This window comes from Otolemur garnettii, unplaced genomic scaffold (assembly GCF_000181295.1).
Source record: "Otolemur garnettii isolate 467f Iridium unplaced genomic scaffold, OtoGar3 scaffold00015, whole genome shotgun sequence".
Taxonomy (NCBI): domain Eukaryota; kingdom Metazoa; phylum Chordata; class Mammalia; order Primates; family Galagidae; genus Otolemur; species Otolemur garnettii.
Genome location: NW_003852410.1, coordinates 5,215,057 through 5,227,215, shown reverse-complemented (window position 1 = coordinate 5,227,215; position 12,159 = coordinate 5,215,057).

Genomic DNA, 12,159 nt, shown 5'->3' with positions numbered 1-12,159 from the left:
AGATTTCTCCTGATTAGCTCACTACTTTCTTTGCACAACACTTTTCTGTACTGGACCAGCATTTTCCAATTGTGGAGGGAGTATTTTTCCTTGATGGGAATATGGTTTAACAGGCCTAATGTGAGCAGAGACTGTTCCATCTTCCATGTGGAAATTCATGCTATACATTTGCTTCCGGATCCTGAGAAGACCTATAATAAACAAGTGCATACCCTTTAAAGTTGTTTAACTCATTCTTACCTGTAGTTTATCAGCCTTTTTTTCCTACTCAGTACCCATTCTGAGGTTCAATATCCTCTGAACATGATATTGGGACTCTCTGATTATTTCACGGATATTGGTTTTGTTTCTCAAATCCATCCTCAGGCTTAGGAAGGGTGAGGGACACATCACATTTCTGATCTTTAACAGGATTTGTTTCACTGGATAAGTGTAGTATGTAATCAGTTTATTATAAATGATTATTAAAAGCATGAAGAAGTACCTTATTGATTCAACAAAGGTATGGTAAGAAATGATCCTGACCTTGGGATGTAAATCAAACTTTACCACTAATTGGTCATAAAACTTCAGACAAAAGAGCTATTAATATCTCTGATTACTTGTTTTTCATCTATATAATTGATACATAATTAATGAACTTGCTTCACTGTAGTGTTTTGGGAACATAAAAAATTTTACATAGCAGAAATCTCAATAAATGTTCATTTCCTTACTTTCTTTTTATTTTCAAGTTCAGTGGAAAAATGTTAAATCAATGAGAGGCATTCTTGCTGTGTAAATTGCCTGACTAAATTCAGTTGGAAATTTTCCTTTGTTTTAAACAATAAGACAACCTATCTACCTACATCTCTCAGGAATTATGTATTACAATCCTTGGACAACACCCAAATGTTCTGGATCTTAAACTCTAGGAATCTTGCCTCTCTTTTTAAGAAATTGCCTAAGTAATATTATGTAATGGTCCGTGTCTTGCTTTGAGACTCCCTGGTCAATGAATTGGAAGGGATATTTCTTCATTTCCCTTGTTGATTTCCCATGTGTGAACACAGTCATAGTTCATTTCTTTAACAACCTAGCCATTAAAGTGTACACAGCTGTCTTTGAAGCAAGTATGGTACAAGAACATACACATTTATCTCCTGGTTACTGCTGACACCTATTAGAATGAGAGTAGGGACATTAAGTCAATATAGTCCCACGAGGACAGTCAGAAAGGGAGAGATGACAATAAAGGACGAGAACCATCCACTTGTCTTGGAAGATGGAGTGGGAATCAAGGAACAGCCCTGGTGAGGGTGAAACTCAGGAGAGAGCCTTGTAAGCTCTTACACAGAAGGTTCCCGATGAAAAGCGGCCAGTTCACCTCTCAGAAACTTAGAAATGTTCAGGAATTAGAAGCACCAGTCTGTATAAGGAAAATTGGGATAAGGAGAAATTAAATATCAAGACTACTGCTGCTGTCCTTGAGGATAGCGGCCTGCCCTTCTCCTTTGCTCCCCAAAGAGCTGAGACCATGCTCAGTGTGATGAAAGAGTAACCAAACCACATCCAGAGCTCTGAGAGTCCCTCACTCTCCTTCTCCAGATGCCATGACCAGACGTGAATTAAGTAGGGATAGAGGTATAAACCAAGAACTCCCCAGCTCCCTCCCACAGTAGGAGCGGACACATTGCTGATCAGTCTGCAGTGCAACACAGCCCACAGCTTGGCCAGCATTCAGTGGGCGTCCAGTCTTAGCACCATCCTAGCAAAATTAAGTAGATAGCAAAGGAAAAAAAAAAACCCAAAGCCAAATATCTGTGGTGAATGGGATCAAAACACACATAGAAATAGAAAAAAAAAAAAAAAAGGAAACTTGGAGAAGTATAGGTAAAAAAGGAAGTTGCACTTTAAATGTGACATCCTTGGAGAAATAAGAAGAGATTTTCCACCGTGAAATAAGAGACTGCCTGAGAACAACAGCAAAAGAAGTCTTGGTAATGACAATTGTAATAACTGAAATTTAAAATCGTAAACACTGGAGAAATAATGCCAGAAAACATACCATGGGACCATAGCAGAGAAATATGAGACAATTACAAGGTTAATGGAGGAGCACCGATATTCGTTTCATAGCGTTAAAGAAAAGGAAAATGGATAAAGTATAATGAGGTGATTTCAAAGGAAGAGTGGAAGAAAAGCTCTTTGACTTGAAAATAACAAGATGAAAGAGAATCTACTTTTTTTAAACAGGAAAGCAGGACTATGCAACAGGTTATGTACAGAAGATTAGGTATCCGAATTACATTCTGCAAACTCTGACACAAAATACAGAGCCATGCTCTCACTGTACTGAGGGGGTTATGGAACTCTGACTTGGGAGTAGGTTTCATAAGGACGGTTTAAGACACAAGATCTCAGACGTTTTCTCTCCCTGCAGCTTCATCACAAAGCTGTGGATAAGCTCTGTACTAAAAGGGAAGAACACATCAAAGCAAAGGAAAGCATGACAGCCCCCAAACAGTATTCTCACGGGGAAGGCGCAGTTGATGTGAATAGTGAGACCCAGGATGAAGCCTTGCTAGCAGCCAGGAGAAAATCCAGTCCCCTATGGAACAGGAAACAGAAGGCTTCATGAGGGAGTTCTCCATCCCGGGAATGCAAGTGATACATTTGACATCACAGAAAACACCTATCTGGAGAGGCTTTTGCATGTTGTGTATGTTTTGTGTGTTGCCAAAAGAACTAACATAGCTACATAAAAACGTAGAGAAGTGTTTTTAAATTATAAACACTAAGAAATCAAAACCTTATATGAGAAGAAAGCTTAATAATGTTATATAATTTTGCTTAGAAATGGACAGTACTGGCCAGGCATAGTTGGTCACAATTACAATCTTAGCATTCTGGGAGACTGAGGCAGGAGGATCTCTGGAGATCAGGAGTCTGAGAGCGGCCTGAGCAAGAGTGAGACCCTGTCTCTACTAAAACTCAAAAATTTATCTGGGCACGGTGGCAGGAATCTATAGTCTCAGCTTGGGAGGCTGAGGCAGGAGGATTGCTTGAGACCAGGAGTTTAAGGATGGTGTGAGTTATGACACCACAGCACTCTACCCAGGCAACAGAGTGAGACTGTGTCTTAAATAAGCAATGCAAACAAACAAACAAAAAGAAATGAACAGTTATTATATAGATAACCAAATTCTGATAATTTATTTCACTGATAATTATGATATGAATAAAATAGAAAAATAAGCTTGAGATGAACAGATATTCAAAGAAAGGATGGAGAAGCACCACCTATGGAGGGCAAAGCTTTATTTATTATAACATAAATTCAGCGTGCAATCTTTAAAATTAATACATTCAGAAATAGCAATATGAACATATTAAGATGATCTTTGGCAATAAATACCACAGAGCTAAACCTGGTTAACTAGAGAATGGAGAGGACAGTGAGGGGTGGTTGAATGGAAATGCTCTTTTCAAATATGACTTTTGTTATTAGGTTTTTACTGACTTTCAAATGTTCTGTATATTAATCTGATTCCAAATAAAAATTACTTAAAAATGTACAAGTCCATTAACAATGAGAATAACACACTTATTTTTTTCTCCTAAAAAATAAGTAAAAGAAAAAGAATTGTAAAATTTTACATTTGATGGACGGTTTTCCAAAACATGATGTGTGTGTTGATTGGCATGACAGTTCGTGGCATTAGATATTCAGTTTTCTGTGCTGTATTTATTTTTAAGTATCATAAGATCTTGTTATAAATGAAAAATACTTCAATAGGGACTCTTAAGGCAATTGTTCTTTGGAGATGGTATCTACAAAATGTGATTATCTCTAATGGCATTATCTGAGGAGGTAATAAACCAGAGCAGGGTTCCTGCTGAGAGACTCCTTTAAGGTGATTTAGGGAGGGAGATGCATATGGTTATCTCCAAACTAATGGGAGAAAGGGTTTAAAAATCAGCCATTCAAGGAACATAATGATTCTCTCATATGTCCTGAAAAGAGGAATAGAAGATGAGTAAAGAAAGGGGAATTGTTGAATGTAGAAAGGCAAATTGTCTCAAAATGTAGGTTTTATTATTATTCAGATATGGCAAGGCCAGCAGAAAAAGACTGTTACAGTTTCTGAGAAGGGGGGGGCATGCCACTCCTGGCAGACACCTGCTTGGGAAGTTCCAGGGTTTCTCTGGAGGTTAAAGGAGTGTGGGGACAAAGCATGGCAGGAGATGTTTCTGTGATTTCCACGGGAAAGGCAAGGCAGGGTGAACAGGCTTGGATTTGGCTAGTGTGAATCATTTAGAGGACTCTGGGTTACAGGGGCTGTCTCTTATTGTTTGGTTTCTGCCCCTGGGATGATTAAGGCAAAGCAATACTGCTTCCTGGAGTGTAAGAGCCAGACAAGGGGGGTGATTTGGAGTATGGGCTCTGAATCAGTGAGTTTGCACAGGAAATGTACATTCCTGCAGGTCATTTGGTATCTCTAAGAAATGGACAGCACTGGGATAAAGAATCCCTCCCTAGTCAGCAAGGCCCCAGATGGTGAAGCATCAAGAATATTGAAAATAAAAAAAATATAGTTAATACAAAATAATCCAGAACTATGACAGTGGCTATGTAGGACAGAAAGGCAAGATAACGGTGTATCTGAGGCTGTCAGAGTTGACTGGACCTTCAGTGTTTGAGGGCACAGGCCCAAGCAAAGCGGGATTGCAAATGGTACCACATTGTCTCCTGAGTAAAAGTTTACTGGCTCAGACATGAGTCCTTCCCAAGGTAAAATAAAAAGTGGATTTATTTAATAAAGAGAATGTGAGATTGGGCAACTCAAACTAATTCAGTGAAATGGGAGCCCACATACGGGGCAAGAAAGTGTATTATATCCTGAAAGGAGTACAGATTTGAGTAAGGTGGACTCAAGTGGGTCAAGTACTGTTTTCTTTATGGAAAGTAAATGCATAATGATGCAGGTCAAAGATGGACACAAAACAGTAGCTGAATAAGCTAAATGTCTTGGTGAAATGGGCAGAGATGGCAAATGGGCAATGTCTTCCCTGCTAACACCCATGGCAGACATCACTAATCAATCCTGATGCTCTGTATCTCTTAGTCAGATTTGACCCCTGATTGCTTCTCACTGGGGTCTTCCTGAAGCCACTGCCAGTGAATCAAAGGTAGCACACTGGCTATACTTTAGTGAATGATTGAAGGTGGGAGAACGTTTATGGCTTGACTGGGGGAGCAGGGAAACCTTGGTGGGAGAGGAATGTTTAAATAAACCTAAGAAGGGTAGATGAGTTCTCAGAAATATCTTGATTAGGAACTGTGGGTTTCAATAGTCCAGGCAGCAGGAGAAAAAGTGTAGAGGCTGCAAAGTGTGGAGACCTGGATGACTAGTAGTTAGATAGTCTGGCTGGAGTTTCGACTATGTATAAGGAAGAGATGTCAGATGAAACCATTAAGTCAGGGTTGGGCCACACTGCAAGCTGGATCGGAAATTTAAAGTAGCTAAAATCCCCTGTTTACATTGTTTCCAGCAATGTAATGTTTTAGCAACACACACAAGATATATATACATAATAGACAAGACATATTATACATTGCATAAGTATTATACATTTAATAAACATATTTATTAATACATTTATTATACATTTATACTTATATATTTCACTTCTACATATATACACTTATATATAGCATAATATATACACATGTACAGATACAATTCATACACAACTTTCTTACTTTCTTATATGTAATGTATAGATTGTTATAATTTTGCATGCTATATAAAGAAACTAGAAACAGAAATAAAATAAGCTACTTCATTGAATACAGACAATAAAAAGCAAGGACAGGATTTAAAGCACGCAGTCTAAATTTGGAAGCCCCGCTATTAACCATGGTACTATACTACATCCCAGTATTTTGTGCACTATTAAATTTATAGATACTAAAGAGCTATTGATTTCTAAGGTAGATAGTGATATAATTAGAGATGGGTTTTGGGAAGCTCCTCCTGGAAGTGGCGTATAAATAGTTAGAGGGGGATAGTGGGAGAAGCTAATGGCTGGACGTTTTGTGTGTGATTTTGCGGGGCTTTGTAGAAGGGAATTGTCTTATAAGTCATTAGGAGCCTCCAAATCCCATTTCCCCCAGGGGAGCCAGAACTGGTGGCACATACTTGGGAGGGTAATTGAAAAGCATCTGTTTAATATCTGCATGCAGTGTGAATCCCCGAACCGCTCCACTCTCCATCGCATGAACAATATTTGAAGCGGCGGCGATGGCCTATTAACATGCTTTCTTCAGGGAGATGAGCAATTCCTGGGGAAAACACGAGATAGTTCAGCCAATTCTTTGAATGACAGCGTGACTGCAGGAGAGAATTAAACTAAATCAGATAGCACAATTGCCCGTTGGAAGGGAAGCAAGTACTGCTCAGATTTTCTGCCTGAAGTCACAGGCCTAAGAGCTTCTTTTCTTTGACTGTCCTCTAGAACCCTCCCCTGATACCAGGTAAAGAAATGCAGGATATTATCTTCCCTGCCGGATTTGGGGAGTCTGATTGATCTCACTGAAGCTTTAACACATCTCTTCTCATGCCAGCGTTATAGGTGGACCCTGGGTCAGGCAACAATTAACTGGATAGAAAAAAATTCCCACTGTGATGAGAATGTCACAGATGCTACTATAACGGGGGATTGAATACTACCTGACTCTGCAGTTCTTTGCTTTAGGAGCTATGGATCAAGATTCATAGGATTTCAAGATTCTAGGTGACTTTCCTTCCCTATCCAGACAAAGACACAGAGGAGGCAGAACCTCAAATAGTGTTGTCCAAAGGTTCTTAGGAAAGTTGTTCCCTGATCTCCCCCATTCTTGTATGTTTTCAGTGATGTTAAGAGTAGAGGTTGTGGGGCTGTGCTCAGCAGTGCTGGTTACATGCCCGTGAAGCTGGCCCTGGTTCCATGGGTGACACATTATTTGGTTTATACACTTACCACTTGGACATGTAAGTGGTCTCTTGTTTGGGGCCATGATAAACATCTGATTAAGATAAGAAAAAGTAGAATTTAGCACTTGGGGATAGGGATTTTATGGGACTGAGCACACTGAGAGATTATAAGCTTTAGATATAAAATTGTTAAAATTAGTTCCAGATAACACGGCCAAGTTCCCTAATTCTTGTCATCTCTCATCTCAATGCCCCTAAGAAAGGGCTCACATTCTGGAAAAGGGGACAAACCCTGTCTTTTCCCCTAAGGAGGAGAAGCCACTTGTCTTCTTTGCTATCCCTTTACATTTGAAGGAATTCCAAGCATGGATTTTGTGAGAATGTAATGAATGAACAGGCACCTCTGTCTGAACCAGGGTGTGAGTCCCACAGTAGCAGGAGCTCCGCTGTTGTACCCTCAGAGGCCAGCACCAAGCTTTTCTGTGCACTCGGGGAAAATGAAAACAAATATTGGTTTGACAATGGCTTTGTGAGGACCTATAACACTCTCTGCTTTCACTCCCTCACCCCTTGCATTTCACTTCTGAAACAAAAGAATGCTTCTTTATAGTGTTTAATCAGTTTTAATGTGCATTTTGAAAACTCTGTTAAGAGGAAAAAACCTTAGACAAGTTTAAATTTAAACCAAGTTAATTTGAGCAACATATTTCAAAGCAAAACAAAGTAACGCAAAGCAAAGTGAAACAAAACTGATCAGGAAATTCACTGGCCCCTTCAGCTGGGACAGGTTCTGAAAACTCCCACCAATAACACGATCCGACAGTGTTTATGAAAAGGAAGTGGGGCGCAGAGACAACTTAATTGGTTACAGCTTAATTAGTGAATTGGTTACAGACCCTTCCGTAATTAACTACAGCTCAGGTATGTTAGATAAACTTCATTTTACTTTGGTCCGTTATGCTTAGTGCAGGAGCCTGGTCCAAATCAGAGGTGTTCTGCAAAATTTTATTTAACACTCTAATGGAGTTCATAATAAGTGCATTCCCGTTGCACAAAATCTAAGCCATATGACGTATAAAAATAAACCAAGAAGAATCTCTTTGTCTTTGCCACTTTCTCCTCCTGTTTCCACATTCTGCTTTATAAGTGGCCTCTGTGACTAGTTTTGGCAGAGGGTATGGTTTTCCAGCCTAGGCTTTTTTTTTTTTTGGCCGGGGCTGGGTTTGAGCCCTCAGTCTCCGGCATATGGGACCGGCGCCCTACTGCTTTGAGCCACAGGTGCCACCCGGCTTTTTTTTTAACATCTCAAGCTATCAGCACAGCCTGGGAAGTTCCAGATTTGTCCACCCTCTCTGCCAAATGCAGAGCATCCGAGAGTACAGGGCTGTCAACTGTTGGTTACTGGTTTGCAACAAGATAAGTACAGAAATACAGAAACTTGAAAAAAATTAGAGCAATTTAACAGTCATTTTCATGTCTCCTGAATTTCATAAATAATCTTTACTTGAAATGATCTCATACATCTTTTTCTTTTCATTTCATTTTGTACTAGTAATTCATGTTTATTGTAGTTTTTTAAAGGCTCAGTGCACAATGGACGAGGGGAAAAATGATCTTTCACCACTGCTAATTTGAAAAGCATCGCTCCAAGTCATCTTTAGTGGAAATCACTGTGTTAAAAGCAATGCATAGAGATATGGGGTGGTTTTTTTTTGCATTTTCACCTTTTTTTTTTTTTTGGATGGGGGAGACATGATGGCTTAGTGTGATTTATACATTCAGGAAATTGGAGGTTAGCAGGGAACTGGAAGTCTCAGCAGCAGTTTCCACAGCTCAAGTTCAAAGCACCGTAAAATAAAGCAGGAGCCTAATGCTTAGGACCAAAATTACGACTGTTCTAGGCACAACTTAGAGCACGTGGCCGGCAGGTTTTACATTAGCACCAGTAAGGTCACGTGACTGTCGTCTGGGAATTATTAGTTTCAGTGAATAGCTTCACTTGGATACGTCTACGTTTTCTTCTTGGCAGCTTTCCTGTGGACCCTCACACAGTCTTAGGCTCTTTCTTTATCTACCAACTGATCTTTTGCTCACGTCTTTTTGTCACTGTCTTAGGAAAACGCACAGAAGTGCTTCATCTTTAAAGACAACTGGAAATTTTCCTGGCTATGACTACGTGGCAGATGAAGGAAGGGAGCTGTGCGGACATCTGACCCAGAAGTAAAGCAGTAACTGACGTTCTTCTCAATAAAACACTCTCCACTCCCCTTTCTCATCAACCATCTACCAGGGGTCCTCGAACTTTTTAAGCAGGGGACCAGTTCACTGTCCCTCAGACTGTTGGAGGGCTGGACTGCGGCCCCAGGACAAGTCGGCTGCTAAGCAGGACACGCAGTGGCGGCAAAAACACCTGGCAGGCTGGATAAATGTCCTTAGCTGGCTTCATGTGGCCCGGGGGCTACAGTTCGTGCATGCCTGATTAGAGGAAGGCAGAAATCAGTGAGTCCTTTCACTTACTCCCGGCCATCGTACCAACAGCTTTCCCAACCAACAGTGGTAGTACTAATAGAAGCCACTATTTACCAAAGATATTCTGTGTCATGTAGCATGCTAAGTTTATACGTTTTGTTTCATTTAATCTCTACAGCATCCCATTATGCGTGGTAACAGATGTCCTATTTTACAGACAGAGGAACGAGATGTCTAGGCCAAGGGCAGAGCTATTATCTGAAAGGGGATCTGCTGGACTCTGAAGAATTCGTTAACCATTATCACAATCCTGGTGCCCTGCGGCCTTTTGTACTTCCTTTAACCATTTCATGGTTAAGGATGGTTACCGGGAATAACTTTTGAATTCCATGTCAGAACAGAAGCATAGACATTTGAGAGCTGCATGAAATCCTGTAGACCTTATCATCTGCCTCTGTAATCCTTCTTCTGCAGAGAAAGAGCTGTATAGGAAATATTTTAGGGTTCTGTGGTCTAATTAAGTCCCTGTTGAAACTAATAAACTCTGGCATTATATCTGTAAAGCAACCAGAGACAAGTCAATGACAGGTGTGACTATGGTCCGATAAAACCTAATTTGCAAAAGTAGGCAGTGATTTGAATTTGGCCCATGGGCACTGCTTGGTAACCATGGTCTAAATACTTCGTTTCAGAAGGCATGTTGCTAAAACTAAGAATGGGCATGAACTTGTCCAGAATCTTAGAGGCGGTAATGCCAAAGACTTGTGCCTTTGAGTCTCGCAAACCCAAGTACCATGTCTTTTAATCAGTTGACTCCTCCTCCTCCTGATTCTTAAGCATTTTGTCTAACGTCATACATACAACTTTTGACATCTACATGTGTAAATAGATACACTGCTTTGAAATCACAAGGTTGCAGTTTAACCTTTTATCTGCCACTCAAAAAGCGTATGTGAATAAGAGAGAAAGAGAGAGATAAACAGAACTAATGGAGAAATCAGAATTCTGATTTCCTAAGTGATATTAAAGCATTCACAACCTTCAGAAATTTTTCATCTAAAAAAGCGACTTGGAGCAGGTTTTTCCACTGATTGTAATTTTTGGACACACTAGTGAATCACATCCTGAAAATCTGTGACAGTCTCGTCTAGTAACAGGTGTAGGGACATTTAGTGATTTTATCCACCTGTGTCTCTGTGGATCTATTTTTTCTATCACTGTATTACTCAGTGTTTTCACATTTGTCACAGACACTACAAATTCTCCTTGTCAAGTCTGAAGATGATCTGCCAAGCTTTTATAATTAACTGAAGAAAAATATATAATGTTAATATCTGGTATGTTCCTTTGTGCATGGTCCATTACAAGTTTTCAAAGAACCCAGGCTGCTCTGGGGAAGGCATTGAAAATGGGACTAGTACCATCTTTTTTTCTCTAATTTTATAGAAGTTTGGTAAAGAGATGGGGCATTTTATCTATGCCCTTTTCAAGCCTCAACCCATTAAAGGCAAATTTTGTTTCATTTTTCCTGGAGAATAAATACAAATTAGAGAAAAGTTTACCGTCATGTAAAAGCCCATTCAAGCCTGTGGAATTCAGCAAAATCATTTCTTGTGCATTTACATCTTTTTATCCAGAAAAAAAGTGACCTCCCCTTTCTCGGAAGCCTGCCATAATTGATGCTCCACCTTATAGTAAAATCCTAAGGTAGATGCTGTTACTGACTGTAGTCTGAAACAAGATTTTAAAGGGCTGGGCACAGTGACTCAAGTCTATAATCCCAGCATTCTGGAAGGCCAAGTTGGTAGGGTCACTTGAGGCCAGGAATTCAAGACCAGACTGAGCAGATTGAGTAAGAATGAGCTCCCTTTTGAAAAAAAAAAAAAGAACAGAAAATGGTGGCAGGTGCCTGTAGTCCCAGGTACTTGGGAGGCTGAGGCAGGAGGATTGCTTGAGCCAGGGAGTGTGAGGCTGCTTTGAGCTATAATGACACCACTGCACTCTAGCCAAAGCAACAGAGCAAGACCCTGTCTCAAAGCAAAGAAAAAGATTATATAGAAATTTTATCACAGAACATGTACACAACTGGGTAACGAAAGCATGGTAAATGCCATTGTATGATACTGGTGCAAAGCACCTTCAAAGCACCTTCTCCTTTGGATTAAATTTGGCTTTTTATTAAAGAGTCACATCTTCACTATCTGGGTTGGTCTTGTTTGTCTGTGCCATTTCAAAAAGACTAGATAACTCCAAAATATAGGGTTCTTCCCCCATCATCTTCCATGAAATAGAAACTGAGACTGTCTACTATGAATTCAAGGGCAACATTCTAAACATTGATAATGAGCTCAGGAAAAAAATGCATCAGCAGCTTAGCATTTGCAAGGATGTGTTTAGACCAGGGTTATGGTTTCTTGGAGGTTCTTAATTTGCAGCTGACTTATGGTCCTATACTTTCTTCTTTGGTCCTAAACACGGATCTTGGGAAAGGCAGCACCATAGGTTCTAAAAAGTTCCCTTCTGTGTTGGTGTATTCCCCATATTCCCGTTTACCCGCCCGTCTGAAGTTAACAGCTTTAGTTTCTTTTTCTTTCTTTCTTTCTTTTTTTTTTTTTTCTTGAATGGTAACTATGTACATTAATGCACTTCTGGGGTACAGTGTGGGATTTTCACATGCAATCCGAAATACTTCCATCAAACTGGTCAACACAGCCTTCATGTCATTTTCTCA